We start from the raw sequence: 21,726 nt of genomic DNA on the forward strand, positions 1-21,726 counted from the left end.
CCCCTTAGGAAACGTGCTTACATGATCGTTGGTAAAGGTCACCAGTGAGATTGTGTCGATGATGTGATTGTTCTTGGAAGGGGCTGGTCCTTCTGTTTTCTGGATTTGTCCCTTTATTCCTCTGAGTACCCCCAAAGCAGAGACTGAGGGGTGTGGGTGGTTTATTTGGGTGGTGATACCAGGAAGCAAGAGAGTGAGACAGGGAAGGAGGAAAAGGTGAGACCAGGGTGGGCTGCTGAGGTTGCTGCTGTGAGCGGTGGGCTTGTTTCCACCGGGATCTCAAAAGAAGCCCAGGGAAAGCTGTTCAGAATTGTCCACCTGAAAAAAATGGAAAGCTTTGCCCACCTGCTTCTGACCTGGACTAGTTGAGGTTTCCTCCTAGGCTGTGAACTTCCTGGTATTTCCGGGCTGCATTTGTGTGTGTTGGAGATGACCTTGGGGCAGAAAGTCTGGCTTGAGCTTGAGCTTGAGGTAAGATGCTGACAGCACAAGGAAAGTCTGTGCTTCCACGTAACAGTTCACTGTGGCTGAGACTGAAATGAAAGGGCTGAGAGCCCATGATGTACCACTGTTGGTTGAGCAGTTGATTTGGGCAAGAAGGCCCCTGCCTAGACCTTGTGCTTTAGAACGTGCCTCTCCGGCCTTCCCCGCACTGCACCGCTTCCCACCCAGAGCTTGTGCCCTCTCTTCTGGAACAGACTGCATACTGAGGACCCTCCTCAAATGGCCGTGAGCCTGCGTGGTTTCTTCTATCTTCAAAGGCAGGCTGCTTAGCCAAACGGTACCCAAAGTGCTGCTGTCTGAATGGGGTGAGGATGTGTGGATGGAGCTTGAATGGGGCTTAGGAAGTCCACACAGGGGATGCAAGGCCCCTCATGTGAGAACAGGGCTCGGGTGAAGGGGAAGGCGATTGGCCCAGGGTTGGGGCCAGCTTTCCCTCTGCTACCACATTCCTGTACAGACCACCAAGGAGTCTGAGAATTCTAACTTCAACCTTGGCCTTTATAGGTCATTACTGTGGTATATTTGTCAAGGTAGGAGAACAGAGCATGTTTTATTTAACACTTTGCTGGCTTCATTTTTACCTCATATTATTTAGACATATGGCAAATGTAGGAGTCAAGTTCTATCACGTTCCAATTTTTGTGGCCTTGAACTGAGAAAAAGGAACCTTGGAAAATAGGCTTTATATGCTTGGATGATTTTATCTAGAATTCCCAAGTTCATTAGCTTCTGTGATGACTCATGGTTGTTACTAAAATAAACTTTATATTATCTTCAAAAATCTAGGGATATTATTTAGGTCAGCCATTTCAAGGCACTAGACTCAACGTCTCTGTGAACCAAAGGATATGAAGGACTAAATGCAGGAGAATTATTACCTGAGGGTTGAATCTCAGAATATTACATGTGAGATTTTGCTTGTTGACTCAGTGCTGGCTGCAGGCGGGGCAGGAGGGCATCGGGAGCGGTGCAGATCTGGGTCAGTAAGCAATGCGGGAAGCAAAGCAGAGGGAACTGGGCCTTGTCCAGGCAAAGATGAACCTTACAAGAAGAGAAGAAATTTTAGAAGACAAAAAAAAGGTGGACTGTGAGGTTGAAGTGGGGACTGCAGAAACTGAATGGCAAAGTAAAGCACCAATTTATCAATGTAAAAATACATATCAGAAGCCGGACCCATGTGTTACACGATATTCAAAAATCAACTCAAAGTAGATAAAAGACTTAAATGTAAGACCTGAAACTGTAAAACTCCTAGAAGGAGACATAGGGGACCATCTTCAGGACACTGGTCTTGGCAGTGATTTCTTGGATATCACACCAAAAGCACAGGCAACAGAAGCAAAAATAAATAAATGGGACTACATCAGGCTAAAAGGTTCTGCCAAGCACAGAAAATAAAAACTGAGTGAGAAGGCACCCTACAACATAGAGAAAATATCTGCAATCCATATATCAGAGAGTGGTTAATTTCCAAAATATATAAGGAACACATACAATGCAATAGCAAAAAAACAAATAATCTGGTCAAAAATGGGCAAAGACCAGAATAGACATTTCTCCAAAAAGGACATACACATGGCCAACAGGTATAGGAAAAGATGTTTAACACACTCATCATCAGGGAAATGCAAGTCAAAACCACAATGAGACATCACCTCACGCCTGTTAAGATGGCTACTATTAAAAAAGGAAAAGATAGCAAGTGTTGGTGAGGGTGTGGAGAAACTGGAACCCTTGTACAAAGTTGGAGGGAATGCAAAATGGTGCAGCCACTATGGAAAACAGTATGGAAGTTCCTCAAAAAATTAAAAACAGAGCTCCCATGTGATTCAGCAACCCCACTTCTGAGTATTTATCCAAAAGAATTGCAATCAGGATCTTGACAACATATTGACCCTACCATGTTCCTTACAGCACTATCCACAATGGTCAAGATTTGGAAACAACCTAAATACCTGTTATACCTATCAACAGATGAATGGATAAAGAAAAATATGCTATATCCATATAATGGATATACCTCTAGCCTTTAAAAACAGGGAAAGCCTGTAATATGTGACAACATGGATGAACCTTGAAGACATTATGCTAAGGGAAATAAGCCAGTTACAGAAGGACAAATACTACATGATCCACTTATTTGAGGTATTTTAAACAGTTAGACTCACACAAGCAGAGAGCAGAATGGTAGTTGCCAGGGGCTGCAGGGACGGGGAAATGAGCAACAGCTAATCAACAGACACAGTTTCAGTTATGCAAAATTATGTAAGTTCTAGAAATCTGCTGTATATCATTGTGCTATAGATGACAATACTGTACTGTGAACTTAAAAATCTGTTAAGAGGGTACATCTCATGTTAAGTGTTCTTACCACAATAGAATTTTTAAAAATCATATCAATATCATTTCCTTTCACATCACCAATATCTGGTATTCTTTTGAGAAGCTGAATATAAAGTAGGAATCTTTCTCTGAGTCAATGATGGTGATGATGACGATGATGGTGATGATTAAATAGTAGATGACAATGACTGAGCGCTCACTATGTGACAAGCTCTCCTCAAAGACCTCTGCCTATACTGTCTCCAACCATAAGTGTTAGGTATTATCATCATCCCCATTTTACAGATGAAGGAACTGAGGCACAGAGAGGCTACGTAACTTGACCATGATCCAGCAGCAAATAAATGATGGAGCCCAGATGCAAATCCAGGTAGTATCCTTCTATTACATGAAGTTCAGTATTTTCCTATATTCATCTTGTTATGAATATACGTATTTCCAAAAGGTTCTGAAGCTACTTTAAAACTTTGTTTTTTAACTTTAGGATTTCAGAGGTTAGCTGCTGAATAAGGGGTGAATTCGACATGCATTTGGTGAGGACTCTGAGGCATTTGAGGATGATGCAATAATGGATAGTCAGGAGTTAATAATAATTTATACCTAAGTCATTGAACAGATTATAACACGAGGCATAATGTGGCAGGTGTTCAAAAAGAAGAGGTATGAAGCGCTATGAGAATGCAAAAGTGAGGAATATTACCTCTCAGTGTTGTGGAAGGATTAGGGAAGAGTCTGGGAAGAAGTTCCTTTGCTTCTGGGCTGGGCCTTGAAAGATGGGGAAGATTTTGACAGCTGGAAATTGAATTTTGTGGGCCTGGCCATGTCAATAGATAGTACTCATGTATTTTTATGTCTACCAAGATTTATTCTTAGTACATTTTTAAAAGTGTTTATTGAGCACTTACTGTGTACTCTGTGCTTAGCAAGGCACCATGACACTTATGACACACTTATGACATGCACTTATGACACAGCCTCTGCCCTCAAGGAACTTACACACTAAAATAGGAAACAGGGGACTTCCCTGGTGGTCCTGTGGCTAAGACCCCGCGCTCCCAATGTAGGGGGTCCGGGTTCGATACCTGGTCAGGGAACTAGATCCCACATACTGCAACTGAGAACCTGCATGCCGCAACTAAAAGATCCCACGTGCCGCAATGAAGATGCCACAATGAAGATTCTGCACAAGGCAACGAAGATCCCGCATGCCACAACTAAGACCCACTGCACCCAAATAAATAAATATTTAAAAATAAATAAATAAAATAGGAAACAAATATGTATATACATATAATATAGTATGATAGACATATGCAACAAGTAATCATCATTTTTTATTTTATAAAATTTTAAACTTAAAGTATTTCCTCCCTTTCCCCCCCAAAATTCATTGCATAATCTTAGAGGAAGTTTCAGTTTGTAACCTTTATATAAACTGTAGTAGCCTCTGCTGGTGAAATACTGTTTTGTAACTATTAGAATAGTCCAGACAATAGGGAAAGAATTGCATTATCTTAGAGCTGTACAAGGTACTGTCCACAAATCTCAGAAAAGGAAAGGAAGTTCTATGGTAGATCCTTGAAGAAGATGGCATCCAGACTGTTCTCTTAAAGCTATAAAAGCTCTACAAGTATCTTGCAGGCATAAAGCTCCAAGTATATGCTCACAAATCCTCATGCCTCAGAATCGACACCCTTGCAATCCTGTTTTTCATAACACAAGTTTCCAATTCAGTCTCTTCCAAGACAACTTTTTATAGCTGTATATTTCCAATGTTGTAGTGCAAGCAAAGAAACGGTGGGAAGGGGACTAATCTTTGTTGAATGCCACCTGCTCTAAGGACCAGGCCCATGGCATTTGTGTTAGTTTTCTTTTATGCCACATCAATCATAATGTGTAGATGTTTATCTCCATTTTGCAGGTGAGGAAATTCAAATTCTGGGGGAGTTCATAATCTACCCAAAGTCATGCAGTTTCTATGTGTAAGGGCTGGAATTATAATCCAGTCTGTGTGGTTCCCAAGTCCCTCTCCACCATATAGTTTCCATTTTACTTTGCAATCAGCGTAACTGGGATATTTCTGCCATAAAATAATAAGCAGGAATACTGGTCTCTCTACCTCAACTTAATATCCATGGGTCTGCTTTTAGCATTTGGAGGTGTCATTATATTACAATAACTTGTTTTTATTTGAATAGTGGGCATTATACTACTCAGTCTAGAGATTTGTGATATTCTGGTCTAAATTGAATGAAAGCTATTAGGGGTCTTTAAGATTAGCGTAGTATGATATAATAAAACTGAAACAAGTTGAATTGCGATGAAATTGCTGCTCCTGAATTTAAAACTAGTCAAGATAAAACAGATGTTCAAAAAGATCGCTATAATCTTCACCTGAATACTAATACATTTTTTTGCTCAAACGATATATATATTTACATATGGAGAAATAAAACCCACCTTAAACTGCCACTGTCATTTTCTCTGCTATTTCTTGAAGCAAAACAAAAAAAAAATGATGCTGAACTGTTGACTATTAGGCAGCAACACGATGTTTCAGAGAAACTAATTGACTTGAAAAAGTAAATAAGATTTTCAAAGATGAATGAATCATACACCTGCATACAGCATGGTACAGCAATTAGTGTGTGCAAACTCCAGGTGCATCAAGATTGTGACATGAAGATGAGGCATATATAAGAGTAAGAGTATTTTTAGCTGAATCTGATTTGGAAGTCAGGAGACTTAACTTCCATGAACAATTTCTTTCTTTGCTGGTTTGTTCATTCTCCACGTTCTTCCAAAAAATATCTAATATCAAACTGCTTAATTTGTTTTTGACAGTGTGACTTTGGCAAAAATCACTTAAATATCTGAGGTTTTCTAGCACCATATTTCTTTCTTTTTTCCTCCTAAAAATACTGTAAGTAGCAGCAAAAGTTCCTGGTGAACTCCCTTGCATGTAATGTTATTATTTTTTATCTTTTGTTGGTTGTTTGCTTTTCATTACAACAACAGGCTAACCTCATACTATTCCCCACTTCTAATAGCTGCTCAGTTATTGCCTTCCCTCCAGAGGGTTTGACTCTGATTAAAATAGAAATGGGACACGAATTGAGTTTTTCTGGGCAAACTATCAGAGAGACACAGGCAGGAGAGACATGGTATCAGGACATTGGGGTCAGGAGAAGACAGGAGGTCAGAGATTTCGCTTTGAACACTTTCTAAAAGATGTGCATGGATAATTTATGGAAATTTGGTGGCAACTTCCAACCAGAAATCTGGATGTTTCACTAGGCTGGCACCAACTCCTCCAAGAGAAATCACAGTCACAGATGCTCTACAATAAATTGATTTTAGTAGTTTCCCATTACAAGTTTTCCCTGATATCACTTAAACACCATGATAAATGCTTTTCATACCAAGGCCCTCCCCCCATCCCCAAAGTGTCCCCATTGCCACTACTTCAGCCCATGTGGCAGGATCACTGCTACCTGCTGATCACACGGAGTGTGGCGTCCTCTGATCGTGAAGTCACCTTTCTCCTGGTTCCAGGCTTTCTCGAGTGGACACAGGTCTGTGCTCTAAATAATGAGCAGGAGGTGTCTGAGCAGAAGGCCCTTTGATCAGGTTGGAGACTTAACTAGTAAGTAGGTCACGCCGGGCTGATTACCCTGTCCTCAGGGGAAATATTTCTGATTGGCCCAGGAGACTGCAAGGTAATAAAGTCCTGGAAGGCAATGATCAAACTGTCTAGAGACCCTAAGAGGCAAGCAATGACCACCGTTAACTTTCCTGCTGCATCCTGTCCCAGGTGAGGCTGTGTGTTTGTGAAGTAGCAAGAAGTCTATGTACCATGGGAGTAGCTTTCAATTCTCCAGAGTCAGCAGAGGGATGGGGTAGTCTGGTCTCAGCAGAAGTGACCGGAGGATAAGCAGTGAAGGAACCAGACAGACCCTGAGGGGAGATCTATCTTTGAGTGTCTATTCGGAGTCAATGTCTTGAGGAAGGGAAAGGATATATCCAGGAGGATATTCAGCTGATTCAGCCCAAGGACTAGCCCTTGCTCTGGACTGGGCCCCTCAGAGGGCAAGACTTCTGTCGGATCTCCTGAGTTGGTAGGAAGGTATGAACTTTTGCCTTGAACTTTAACACCCAGAGCAACTTCTTCTAGAAAGCAAAGGGTAAATCAAGTTGAATGTAAGTTTGAATTTCTTAGGAGAGCAGGTTGAAATGAGTAATGGCAATCCATTGTCCTATGGTCTAAAATGAGCCTACAATATCACTGAGGGTTCACACCTTAATATCAACAGTGAACTGAATTTCGGGAAGAGGTCAAACCCTTCTCTCTGTGTTAGAATAAGCAGGGGTCTTCCACCAGAGTGTGATTAACACCTTGTATCCCTCAGCAAAGTGAAGCTGCCCCCTTCCCAATCTTCTAAACAAAGGGCTTCTTCATATTCTTATTTCATTCTATCTTATCTCCATCTCATCTCCACGCCTTGTCTGCTTGGTCCCCAAAGGCCTTGTGTCCTAAACTCCACCCCTGCACTATTTAGGCAATTCTGACAAAAGACTTCCAGGATGGATTGGTGAACCCTCTCTGTTTGCATCTGGAACATAATTACCTTAGTTTTCCATTCCAAGTGTGCAATTATCCATGTTCTCTACTTCAAAATGCATTTACCTCTGACAGAATCCTAACAAAAAAAGACCTGGTCCAGTGGTAACTATGAGGCAGGAGACATGATGTTTTTAAATTAAAAACTAAAAATTTTCTGACACCAAAAGCACAGGTAACAAAACAAAAATAGGTAAATTGGATTTCATCAAAATCAAAAACTTTTGTGCATCAAAGGACACTATCAACAGTGAAAAGGGAACCCATGGAATGGGAGAAATTATTTGTGAATCATATATCTGATAAGAGATTAATATCCAGAATACTTAAAGAACTCCTACAACTCAATGACTGTAACAACAACAAAAACAATTTAAAAATGGGTAAAGGGGCTTCCCTGGTGGTGCAGTAGTTGGGAATCCGACTGCCAATGCAGGGGACACAGGTTCGAGCCCTGGTCCAGAAAGATCCCACATGCCGCAGAGCAACTAAGCCCGTGAGCCACAGCTACTGAGCCTACGTGCCACAACTACTGAAGCCCACGTGCTTACAGCCTGTGCTCTGCAGCGGGAGAGGCCACCACAAGAAGCCCACGCACCAAAATGAAGAGCAGCCCCTGCTCTCCACAAGTAGAGAAGTCCCGTGCATAGCAATGAAGACCCAACGCAGCCAAACATAAATAAATAAATAAATAAATAAAATAGGTAAAGAACTTGAATAGCTATTTCTCCAAAGAAGGTATGCAACTGGCCAAGAAACACATGAAAAGATGCTTAGCATCAGTAGCTCTTAGGGAAACGCAAATCAAAATCATAATGAGACAACACTTTATACCCATTGGGATAGCTATTATTAAAATAAACAAAACCCAGAAAATAACAAGTGTTGGCAAGGATGTGGTGAAATTAGAACACATGCATTGCTGTTACAGATGTAAAATGGTGCAGCTATTGTGGAAAATGATACAGCAGTTCCTGAAAAAAAAAAAAAAAGAAAAAAGAAAAGACAAAGAAAAAAGAAACGTAGAATTACCGTATGAGCCAACAATTCCACTTCTGGATATTTACCCAAAGGAACTGAAAGCAGGGACTTAAACAGATATTTGTAAATCCATGTTCATAGTGGCATTATTCCCAATAACCTAAAGGTGGAAGCACCCAAGTGTCCAGTGACAGATGAATGGACAAATAAAATGTGATATATGCATGCAGTGGAGTATTATTTAGTCTTAGAAAGTAAGGAAATTCTGACATGTCTATAATATGGGTGGACCTCGACATTATGCTAAATGAAGAAGTCTGACACAAAAGGACAAATGTTATACAATTACACTTACATGAGGTACTTAGAATAGTCAAATTCACAGAGGCAGACAGTACAGTGGTGGTTGCAAGGGGCTGGGGTGGGAGTGGAGAGGGTAACAGAGGGTTGTTTAATGGGTGCAGAGTTTCAGTTTGGGAAGATGAAAACACTCTGGAGATGGATGATGGTAATGAGTGTACAACAATGTGAATGTACTTAATGCCACTGAATTCTACACTTAAGAATGGTTAAAATGGTATATTTTGTTATATATATACATATATATCTCCACAATAAGAAACTAAAAGCTTTTTTTAAAAATTAAAGCTTTTAAAAATTAAAGTAAAATCAAAATTAATTAAAACTATTTAAAAATTAAAGCTAGGGCTTCCCTGGTGGCGCAGTGGTTGAGAGCCCGCCTGCCAATGCAGGGGACACAGGTTCGTTCCCCGGTCCGGGAAGATCCCACATGCCGTGGAGCGGCTACCGTGAGCCATGGCCGCTGAGCCTGCGCGTCCGGAGCCTGTGCTCCGCAACGGGAGAGGCCACAACAGTGAGAGGCCCGCGTACCGCAAAAAAAAAAAACCAAAAAAAAAAACCTTGGATGAGCATCATTTCTTCTAATTCTCTTCCTCTAGCCCACCAGCCACATCCTACATCCTGCAAACCACACCTGACAGCTATTAATTATTGTCCTGCCCCTCCCCCAGTTTCCTGGAGTACCTGTATTTTTATGTACCACCTCCTGCTGCTCTAGGCTCCATCTCTGTGCAGTTGGGTACCTTGTATTGGTGGTAACTGTTTACCCGGATAAGCAAGAATTACAATTAAATTGCTGTTTTCTCCTTGCAGATGATGCAGGAATAGGAGAATCTTTGGGTGGCCCATCTCTGTCCACTCCTCCTTATTAGCAATGTAACACATGTTTTGTGGCTTAGGATTTCAAAGAAGGGGGATTTTCTTAATTTATCAGCTAAACCAGTATTACAACAGCTTATGAAGAGTTTGCAATTCTTTGGGTGTAAAGCAGGGACAACATGAAACACTTAATGAAAAACTTTCACAAAACTTGGACTCTTTCCAGCAACTTAGCTATGTGAGAATAACTTCTACACCATGACAACTCTAAAAATAAAACATTTTTAACTTAAAGCTGTTCTTCCAGTTGCTGTTTAAAACTTTATTCCAAGAACTAAGATGCTATTCAGCAAAATGCAACTACAGGCTTCTCAACAATAAGGTTCAATAACCGTTATATGTTTCCTGGTGATGGATTTATTTTTTATCTTTGAAGTTTATAATGATAGCTGTAAAAGTGAATGTCAATAGTATTACTATCATTTAATTTCTAATAGAATGATTTTTACCCTTTTTATGTGTTAGTCAGAGCTATAATAATTCTAATATTACCAGAATTTATTTTGTGCTTTATGATGATGATATCAGTAAACCATATTCCCAGCAACATTTTGCTATGTTTCAGCTTATTAACAGAATTATCTGTGTTTTAAAACTTTGGCGTTAAAATATACCTTCAATAATGCCATTATAATGATCATGTGTTTAAAACTTGTGTAAATAACTACGATATAAGCATTTTTCTCTAAAAAAGAGACTTTTTATTTCTATCAGAGTAGAGCTGAGTTTCTTTGATTAAAACTGTGATTCTTTTTTTTTTTTTTAATTTTTTTATTTTTGGCTGTGTTGGGTCTTCGTTTCTGTGCGAGGGCTTTCTCTAGTTGCGGCGAGCGGGGGCCACTCTTCATCGCGGTGCGCAGGCCTCTCACTGTCGCGGCCTTCTCCTGTTGCAGAGCACAGGCTCCAGTCGCGCAGGCTCAGTAGCTGTGGCGCACGGGCTTAGTTGCTCCGCGGCATGTGAGATCTTCCCAGACCAGGGCTCGAACCCGTGTCCCCTGCATTGGCAGGCAGATTCTCAACCACTGCGCCACCAGGGAAGCCCAAAAAACTGTGATTCTTAAATTGTGTGCTGAACCACCCTAGTGTGACAAGCAAACTTACAGAGGCACTGTGGGTTATTTTAAGTTTTTGAGGGGCATAGACAACGGTTGGATACCACGCCAACTACTACTAAGTTGTTTAGACCACACTACTTAATAAAGAGAATTGTTCAGGTATTTCTTTTGGCCCGGGGACACCAGGAACCGGGAAAGTTTGGGAATCTCTGGATTAGAAAGATTAGTGGACATGAAATATAAGATAATTGAGAAATTACTTATATAGTACAATCCTGTCATTTTATAGAGGAGAAAACTGAGGTCCAGCATGGTTAAAATCTTAAAACTAGTGAGTCTTAAATACCCAGCCTCCTAGCTCCCTTGTCAGACTGTTCAGTAAAAATGATCTGATGAACTTGATAGTCTGCTGAGGTGTCTATTCTTCCTGTACCTGTCTCTCTGCTTTCTGGTCAGTAGATTCAAGCTTTGTAGCCCAGCCTGACCATATAACAGCTGAGTATCTTAAGCCAAGTTCCTTACCCTCTGTGAACCTTAGCGTCCTCATTTGCAAAATAATTGGGCTGATGATAATGGCTAATAACAGGTAAAAATGGAGTCAATTCTAGAATAGTAATAGAAATAATGCACTTGAAAAACATTTTGTAAATAGCCAAGCACTTTATAAATTACTGGTTTTCATTCAGTAGTATTTAAACATCTACTATGTGCCAAGCCCTGGGGAGACAAAGAGAAAAACAAAATTGTCTCTGCATTTAAGAGGCTTCTCTCTCCTGGAAGGGAGAAATATAAATGATTATAATCAAAATTGATAAATGGTATAGTAGAAGTAATGACCAAGTATAATGTGATAGAGAAGGACTGAGGGGCAGGGGAAGTCCTGGCAGAAAAGGCAAGAGTTCCGGCCTGACTTGGAGGGTGGGTAGGTAATGAGTGGGGTGGGGAGAGCAGTCCAAGGAGGGGGAGTGCTCTGGACCAAGAAGACAGGTGCAGGAGCAGAGCGCCTTCAAGAAGCAGCATAGTGGGACTTCCCTGGTGATCCAGCAGTTAAGAATCTGCCTTCCAATGCAGGGGACACGGGTTCGATCCTTGATCCGGAACTAAGATCCCACATGCCGCGGGGAAGCTAAGCCTGTGCGCTGTAGAGCCCGCATGCCACAACCAGAGAGACTGCGTGCCGCAGCGAAGATCCCATGTGCTGCAACTAAGACTCGACACAGCCAAATAAACAAATAAATATTAAAAAAAGAAAGAAAGAAAGAAAGAAAGAAACAGCATAGCATCCCATACGGCTGGAGGGAGGAGGATGGGAAACAGGAAGTGGAAGATTACAGATGGGAGAGTAAGTGTGTGTGCTGGACGCTGCTCCCAAAGGCTCTGGGATTCCTCTTGAAGGAGTGGACATTACCCTGAAAAACTGTTTAAGGGTTTAAAGCGAGAAGGGAAGCAGCCCAATGGGTAAATGTGATGAGCTCTCCTTGTCCTTTCCTAAGAAGGAAACTTGAGTTTGTTAGCTTCAAGAACTGTGGCGCTGTGTCTGTATAATTCCTTTAGTCTGGCAACTTATTCTGAAGAGAAACACAGCACTTAATAAAGGTTTTAATGATTATGTGTATGGCAAGGTGGTAGTGAGATTCTTTTTTTTTTTTCTTTTGCCAAAATAAGATTTTATTTTGAAAGTTATTTGAAAGACACTGGTAAGGAAGAAGAACTAACACTCAACGGATGTAGATTCCAAATTTATATTCTTTCCAACTGCCACCAATGGTCTTTGTCATGCCAAAAAGTTGCTTTTTTTGGTAATTCCTATTTTAAGCTCTCTGGAGGAGAGATCTTATTCTATAAGCCAAGCCATTTTTTTTCCCTTCCTCCCTCATTTCTTCCCTTTCTTCTTTCCTTTTTTTCTTTCTTCCTTTCTTTCTTTTTCTCTCTCTTTCTTTTCTTCTCTTTTTTCTTCATTTCTTTCCAGGAAACAGTTAGTTGGGGATGGGTATTTTTTTAAAAACATCAAGGTAGATCTAATATGTTCCACAAAGAGGAGGGGCTTAGCCAAATGTGAAGTCGAAAGGTTCTCTACTATTTGCTTATCATCTTTTTTTTTTTTTTAATTTATTTTTGGCTGTGTTGGGTCTTCGTTGCTGTGCACAGGCTTTCTTCATTGTGGTGCGCAGGCTCCTTGTTGTGGTGGCTTCTCTTGTTGCAGAGCACAGGCTCCAGGCACACGGGCTTCAGTAGTTGCAGCACGCAGGCCCAGTAGCTGTGTCTCATGGGCTCTAGAGCGCAGGCTCCGTAGTTGTGGCACGCGGGCCCAGCTGCTCCACAGCATGTGGGATCCTCCTGGACCAGGGCCCGAACCCGTGTCCCCTGCAATGGCAGGCGGATTCTTAACCACTGTGCCACCAGGGAAGTCCTGCTTATCATCTTGCTGGAACCAGGAAGCTACATGAGGAAATGGCATCCAGGAATGCGGTCTATACGAAGCCATTCTGTCTTTGCATCTGAAGTGCTCATCATCGGTCCAGTTCCAGCTCCCACAGCCCGCAGCTCCTCCTCTGGACCTTGACCTTGGAAGGGGGTTCCGTAAATCTCAGCAGTTTTAATCTTGACAGCAAAGCCAGAAATGACTGTAAAGTGATTCTCATTTTCTTCTTAATCTTTTAATTCTGTCACACATAGTATCACTGAGTGAACGTCAATCTCCTCTGTCAAATTCACTGAGAAGTTGATGAGTACGTTTTGGTGACAACTGCCTGACACTCCTCTATGTGTCCATTATCAATCACTCTGTGTGCGTGTGTGTGTGTGTGTGTGTCTTGATCCGGGATATATCAGCGCTAAGCAGTTTTAAAACTCCTAACTGAAACAGTCAGAATAACATAGGAAAGAAACAAAAATTAAAAACAACCCCCCCAAAGAAACCCAAAAAGAAAAAAAAAGAGAATTACACAGGAACTAGTCTCAAGTGGGTAACCTGACCTATATATCCTCATGTTGTCATTGCTACCTGAATGGTTAACAGGTAGTTTCACATTCATGTTCTTACTTGCTTCTCCAGAATTGAAATAGGTTAATGTACCTCTTGAACCCAACATGGAGATTTTAAAAGTGCATACCACATAAGACAATGTCCACTGATGATACTTCTATACTGAAAGTTCTTGGTTAAACCTATGTCAAATTCTTCTCTGAACACACTTGGAACTCTCTATGGCTTAGATGAGCCCGAAATCAGCTGTTCAGTGGTACAGCTTATACTGGCTCATGAGAATTGTTTGTGGACAGCCCTTTTAACTCTGCATCCAGTGAAGTCATGTCAGTTGGCCATGACAGAAGTATTTATAGCAGGTGTATTCGTTTCCTAGGGCTGCCTTAAAAATTAACACAAAGTACCGTAATTGAGAGTTAACTATTATTATGTGTTTATTAGTTATTTAGTATGCAGTATAAATTATTTTCTTAACCAATATAATAATGCAACTAATTGATATTATAAAGGATAATATAGTGATTTAAATGTCCTGTATTCCCTTATAGTTCTGGAGGCCAGAAGTCTGAAATCAAGGTGTCACCCGGGCTCTGTGCCCTCTGAGATGCTCGGTGGAATTCTTCTCTGCTTCTTCACTGCTTCCAGTGGTGGCTGTCAACCTTTGGTGTTCTTTGGCTTGTAGATGCATCTCTCCAATTTGCACCTCTGTGGTCGCTGGCACTCTCCCTGTGTGTCTTTGTCTCTGGGCCTCTTCTTATAAGGACACCAGTAATATTGGATTAAGTGCCCTCCCCATATGACCTCATCTTAACTAATTACATCTACAATGACCCTATTTCCAAACAAGGTCACATTCTGAAGTACTGTACTGAGGGTTAGGACTTCAACATATGTTTTTGGGGTGTCACAATTCAAAGCATAAATAACACTGCGGAAATCAGCAAATGCCACAAGTCAGGGCTTTTTTGAAGGGGGGAGTTGGTTTCCAGCATATCAGTGTGTTGGTCTGTCACATGACACCAGGAGAGGGCCACTCACCTCAAATATCACTTTTCCATGGGAGTTTTTCATCATAAACTTCCTCATATGCCAAATGGCACCTGGCAGAGTGAGAATTAAAGGTGGATGTAGTTAGGATTTTCCAGCCATTTCTTAGCCCTTTAAAAATATCTATGTATTTCCATTATTTAAAAAGATTGAAAAATATAGCTGGGTAGAAAGAGTAGAAAGCCAAAAATGAATTATTCATAGCTTCATCATCCAAACAGAGCTATCACTGATTCTTGATAAATTTTCTTCAAAACATTTTTGGAACTTTTTTTTTGCTATTTACATTTCTCCTTTTGTGCCAAACCTGTCTGAATGCTTTGCCCTCTTTTCTTCATGCTTTTTTACGTTATAAATTTTTAAAAAATGTGAGTAATAATACATTAAGACAACACGCCAGTTAGAAAAATCACACAACAAGACTAAGCAAAATCTGTTTTGATCACTACCCCAATCGCAATCCTCTCTCTGGAGGTAAATACTGTCATTGGTCTTAAATGATTCTTCTAGACCTTTTAAAATGCCATAAACCATATCATACCATGTATTTTATCCCACAGCTTACTTCTCTCCTCCCTCCCACTAAATTGTATACCCTTGAGAGCTTTTTATGTCAGATTTAACATGTTATCTTTAATTACTGCAACACATTTCATTCTATAGATGCACCATAGTTTAATTATTCTCCTATTGCCAATTTTTAGGCTGTTTTCAATCTTCCACAATTACAACTAAGAAGCAATGAAAATCCTTGTACATGCCCCTTTATGCATAAGTACAAGTGTTTCTCTAGGATAAATAACAAGAAGCTGAATATCTGAGTTGAAGACTATAATTTTAATATGACAATTTTCCTTGAAGATAGCCCCAATACACCCTTCCAATGAGAGTGCAGAAGAGTATCCATATATTAAATAATTAAAGAAATAAAAATCACAAGCCAGAGGCTCTAACTGGACTCCTTACTTGTTTTAAATTTCAAAAATTTCCAAATTTCTCTTCTCTGAATTTACTAGGTTTCATCCAAATTCTCTGATTTATAACCTTATCCCTTAGCCAGCATGTACAATGACATGGAATATGTCATATGATGAACAACATAATTTTTCCAAGGAACTTCTAATAGTTTAGTGCAACTGGGACATAGGGAATGAGGTAGGCATAAGTGGAAGAGGTAGCTGGAGATGCAGGCAGGTTAGAGACACACTTGGGCAAGGATTTGTTTAGCATTTGAGGTTGTATAAAGCAGAGAAGTCAGTAAATGGGCTAGTGCGGTAATATAGGCAAGGTTCTGAGCTGAGGCAATAATGGTGGGAAAATGAAAAGGAAGGGAGAGTATCAAGACCTATTTAAGCAGTGGAAATTTATAGAACTTAGTGAATGTGAATTGTGAAAGAGAGAAGCTCAGAACATTTCCTGGATTATTGGCTTCGATGACTGGTTTTCATGACTGAGGTCAGCCACAGAGGAGAACACAGCGGTGATGGTCACAGTGTTAGCCAGCTCATTTGGACAAACTGGTCAAGGCTGTAGAAATGTGGAGATAGGTATTCTGAAGGTAGGTGGATATACAAGCAAGAAAATCAGGGTTGGAGCTATTGAGTAAGGTTCATCCATGGTTAGCACAATCCAAGGGAGTGGTTGAGACTGTCCAAGGGGAGAGCAAAGAGTAGCAAGAGAAGAAATCCAAGGAGGAAATACTAGGAAGCACAAACATTTACAGGACAGGCAAAAGAAGGAAAAATCTGACTGATCCATCTTAATAGTTTGGCAATTTCTTATCAAGTTAAACATACACTTTTTTTTTTTTGCGGTACACGGGCCTCTCACTGTTGTGGCCCCTCCCGCTGCGGAGCACAGGCTCCGGACGCGCAGGCTCAGCGGCCATGGCTCACGGGCCCAGCCGCTCCGCTGGCATGTGGGATCTTCCCAGACCAGGGCATGAACCTGTGTCCCCTGCATCGGCAGGCGGGCTCCCAACCACTGCGCCACCAGGGACGTCCTAAACATACACTTTATGACATGGCTTTGCTTTATTAAGCAAAAATAAGCAAATATGAATATATGGTCTTACTTTTACTTTCTATTATGGAAAAGGTAGCATACACAATTGGACATTGCCTTTTCTTTTTAAATTTCAAATGGTATACTGAAGAGCTTTCCAATATAGGTATACAGAGAGCTCCCTCATTGAATTGCTGAAAAGTACTCCATTGTATGATTGTACCACAGTTTATTTAGTTATTCCCTATGGATGAACGCTTGGATTGTTTCTTATTTTCCGCATTGCGGCAGTGAATAAATTTACATTTTTCTGAAAATAAAATAAAATACGACATGACAAACCCACTCTTGTGTAACTACCAAAGAGAAATAAAAGCTAATCTTCACCCAAAAACCTCTATGCAAATGGTTATAGCAGCTTGATGTGTATTTGCCCCAAACTGTAAACAACCCCAAATTTCCTTCAACTTATGAGTATATGAACAAATTACAGAACATCTATGTATTGGGGATGCTACTCGGCAATAAAAAATCTATTGACATAACAACATCATTGAATCTCAAATGCATTTTGCCAACACCCAAAAGGCTATGTAATGTATAATTCCGCTCGTATCACTGTTGTGAGCTGAAGGTTCATATCCCCCATCCCCAAATTGATTATGTTGAAACCTGAACCCCAAATTCGATGGCATTTGGAGGTGGGGCCTTTGAGAGGAAATTAGGTTTAGATGAGGTCATGAAGGTGGAACCTCCATGATGGGATTAGTGTCCTTATAAGAAGAGGAAGAGAGACCAGAACTCTCATAGTGAGAAGGCAGATGTCTGTAAGTGAGGAAGCAGGCTCGTACCAGGAACCAGATCTGCTGGCACCTTGATCTTGGACTTCCCAGGCTCCAGCATGGTGAGAAATAAATGTCTGTTAGGACTTCCCTGGTGGCACAGTGGTTGAGAATCCGCCTGCCAATGCAGGGGACACGGGTTCCATCCCTGGCCTGGGAAGATCCCACACGCCACGGAGCAACTAAGCCCGTGTGCCACAACTACTGAGCCTGCGCCCTAGAGCCCGTGAGCCACAACTGCTGAGCCCACGTGCTGCAACTACTGAAGCCCACGCACCTAGAGCCTGTGCTCTGCAACAAGAGAAGCCACTGCAATGAGAAGCCCGCGCACCGCAACGAGTTGCCCCCACTCACTGCAACTAGAGAAAGCCCGCGTGCAGCAACGAAGACTCAATGCAGCCAAAAATAAATAAATAAATAAAATTAATTTAAAATAATAATAATAATAAATGTCTGTTATTTAAGCTACCAGGTCTGTGATATTTTGTTATAGCAAACAGAGCAGGCAAACACAATCACAGACTCAAAGAAAGGCAAAACTACAGGGACAGAAAGCCTTTAAGTGGTTGCCAGGGCTTCAGGTTGGAGCAGTTGTCTAGAAAGAGGCACGAAGGAATATTTTGGGGGTGATGGATCTGTCTTCATTGTGGTGGTGGATACACCACTATATGTGTTTGTCAAAACTTATAGAACTGTATGCTAAAAAGGGTGAATTTGACTATGTGTAAATTATATCTCAATAAACCTGACCCCTAAAAATGTTATGTATGACAGCAAGATACAAAGTCAATGCCTGGAAAAAAAATGAGTAGAACAATGAACTGGCTTAGATGTAAATGGGCAAAGAAAAAGACAACAAAATAATAAATAATTAGGAATATTGAAAGTAATCAAAAATAGGAAAAGCTAGTTTCTGGTGAGAAGCCATTCAGGAGAAAACAATCAGGAGCTTTCTGTGGGCTACAGGTTTAATACATACACATACTCTGACTAAAGTGTTTGTTGCTATAACAGCTAAAAACTTAAGACAGGCTTAAGCAGAACTCATTAGAAATATGGTGCCCTCTACACTATCAGGGAAATGTTGCTCAGTCCTTGGCATGCATAAAGAAAGATCTTGAGAAGTACTGTAATAAAATTTAAAATAATTAAAATATAGAAATAATATAAAGTATTATGGAAAACTTAGAATAAAGAGAAAGACACCATTATCTAAACACAATGTAAATCTAAAATAGATTACTTTACTACATAAATAATATGTTGCTTGTAGAAAATTACCATACCTAGATGAACCAAAGGAGAAAATGAATAAGAGCCCCATTTTCAAAATTTTAAAATTCTGACAAAATCAAGTAAATTTTAATTAAAATAATAACCAGATACTACTGTAAGTCTATCAGACTAACAAAGAAGACGTTATGACAACACTCAGTTATGGCAAGAATGTGGATCAGAGGAGATTCACAGTCTATTCTGGTGGAGTGAAAAGAGGTTCAAATACTTTGCAGAGCATTTTGGCAGCATCGGGTGAAGCTAAAAGCAGGTATACTCCCAAGACCTGGCAATTTCACAGGTAAATGTCCTAGAGAAATTTTTGCACATTTGCTTAAGAATCTGTATAACAGTATTGTTTATAAGAGCAAAATATTTGGGACAGAGTAAATATCCCTTATCAGATTAGATAAAATGTGTCATTGTCACACAATGCAATAGCCTATAGAAGTTAAAATAAATGAATTAGAATTATATGTATTCTGTTTTTTGATAAACCTAAAAAAAAGAAAAACAGGATGCAGCATAGTGAGAAAAGCAAATTACATAATGATTCGTATAGTATGTATGACACCATTATCTGAAAAACATACAATATACACACACTTGTATGTTGATATATACACATATACATAAAAACTCTTCAGAATGTGTGTGTGTGTGTGTGTGTGTGTGTGTGTTTTTCTCCGCAGAAGAGAAAGGACTACATAAGGGACATCTCTATTTGTAGCGTTCCTCCCTCCTGACCCCCCCCCGTAATTTTTTTCTTTCAGAATTTAGGAAAGAAAGAGGGAGGGCAGGAGTAAAAGAGGAAGGAAGGAAGGAAGGAAGGGAGGGAGGGAGGGAGGGAGGGAGGACCTAAAGTAAGACAAAGCTTTGTGGTAGATTCCAGGGGGATTAAAAATTGCTCTATATACTTCTCTTCATATTTGAAGTATTTTATACCAAAAAACGAATACTTAGTCCTTGTAAACAATTCAGAAAATACATAGTGTTAAAAAAAAAAAAGTAACCCTCATTTTAAAAAATGAATGTTAGGGCTTCCCCGGTGGTGCAGTGGTTAAGAGTCCGCTGCCGATGCAAGGGACACGGGTTCGTGCCCCGGTCCGGGAGGATCCCACATGCCGCAGAGCGGCTGGGCCCGTGGGCCATGCCCGCTGAGCCTGCGCGTCCGGAGCCTGCGCCTGCCCGTCCGGAGCCTGTGGTCCCCAACGGGAGAGGCCGCAACCGTGAGAGGCCCGCGTACCGAAAAAAACAAAATAAATAAAAAATGAATGTTTACATTTTGCTGCATATTTTTCCATGTGCCATACTTTCATTAGCCTGCATGTTATATACATAATTTTTTTGGTATCCTTTTCGAAGAGGCCAAAATTTCTCAAAAATGTTCTTCTGATTCATGAGGTGAATGATACTGAAGTCCGTTTTTTCTCTCTTTGGGACGGCTTCTTACCTTAATTCTACACTATTTTCTCACAGTTCCACAGTCCTGTTTGCAGATTTGGTGGCTTGTCCTTCGCCCCACTCAGTCCACTTGGGGGCTGTCTCAACCCATCTGAGATCTACTGTCGAACGGAAGACGACACGCACAGTTGCCAAACCAAGTCTCCCTGTCCGTCTGGCATTCGCTGAGGGCACCCTCGCTGTCTGAAATGAGAACACTCAGAACGCCACCGTCTGACCTTCTGACACTCTTAGTCTACGTAATGCAGGAGAAACTACAGTTCCCGCGGGGCTCTGCTCCTGGGTGCCCGCCTCCACCCCTGCGCCTGCGCATTCTGAGCATGGACTACAACTCCCAGACTGCATCGTGCTGCCGCCCTCGCCCCTCTACTTCCTGCTGGGGCGTTTCGTGAGTGACAGCGTCTCTGCGAGTCCAAGAAAAGTTAAAGGTGGGCGGAGTTTGTGGGCTGCTTGGGAGGCCGTTAGGAGTTGCTTACTTTCTTTCTGTCACAAGAAAGCAGCAGGTCTGCAGCAGATTTCTGATGTGCAGCTGCCTAGATATCGGGTGTGCACGGGCTTGGCTTTTCTGAACCGGGAGAGGGGTCGTTCAGGCACCTGCACAGGTGGTCACGCCTTGCGCTGGTCCTTGCAGTCAGCTTGTCCTTGGAGTTGTCCAACATCCTTCCCAGGGCGCGGGACAGGCTGACAGTCCTGGGTTTTATTGGAGTGGTGGGTTTTTTTCCTTCTTTTCTTTATATCTTCGCAAGCATTTCATGGGAAATTAGTAGACTGTAGAGGAGGCTGCAAGTCAGATATTTTACCCTGGAAATCCACGCGCGTTTCTCGAAAGATTGCGCCTAGTTATAGTTTCGTACTTTGTTTCGGTTGGGCCTGGGATCCCTGTTTTCATGATCTTTCAACTAGTAATTGTTAATGTGCTCTGAAGACAGAATCCTGGAGGAATGCCTGTATTTAAAGGTAAATAAGAAGTCTCCTAACGCACCTCTTGACTGACACCCTTGATATATGTAGTTAATATATGTGATACGACATGATTAATAAATGTAATGCGTGGGAAACTACAGTCCCCATCCCATCCCGCTGAAAGCAGAAACGCTCCAGTTCCCGAGTGGGGAATGTCAGAGAGAAATGGGCTGAAGAGCGAATGGCAGGTGGGAGGTGAACAATTATAGGTGACCACAAATTGCTTTTTCAAAAAATGTGTTCTTGTTGAGGAGAAAGCTGGATGGTGGGTTGAGACCCAGCTTTGCCATTTATTAACTCTGTAATTTCGTACACGTTTGTTCACCTCTTTGAATATCAGTTTCCTCATCTGTGAAATAAGGATGATTTTACCTTTCCTCCCCACATGACAGTTTTTGTGAA

General features: G+C 41.1%; 1 long non-coding RNA gene and 1 pseudogene across 1 annotated transcript; both read right to left on the minus strand.

Moving 5' to 3' along the window:
* Window positions 1–1,410: 1,410 nt before the first annotated feature.
* On the minus strand, window positions 1,411–20,548 carry LOC132417609 (uncharacterized). Its single transcript, XR_009517893.1, has 3 exons — window positions 20,351–20,548; window positions 14,768–14,829; window positions 1,411–1,545 (listed from the first exon to the last, which is right to left on the minus strand). It is a non-coding gene; the product is annotated as an uncharacterized lncRNA (long non-coding RNA).
* Window positions 12,617–14,417, minus strand: LOC132417711 (protein N-terminal asparagine amidohydrolase-like; annotated as a pseudogene).
* Window positions 20,549–21,726: the final 1,178 nt, after the last annotated feature.

This window comes from Delphinus delphis, chromosome 21 (assembly GCF_949987515.2).
Source record: "Delphinus delphis chromosome 21, mDelDel1.2, whole genome shotgun sequence".
NCBI classification, from domain to species: Eukaryota; Metazoa; Chordata; class Mammalia; order Artiodactyla; family Delphinidae; genus Delphinus; species Delphinus delphis.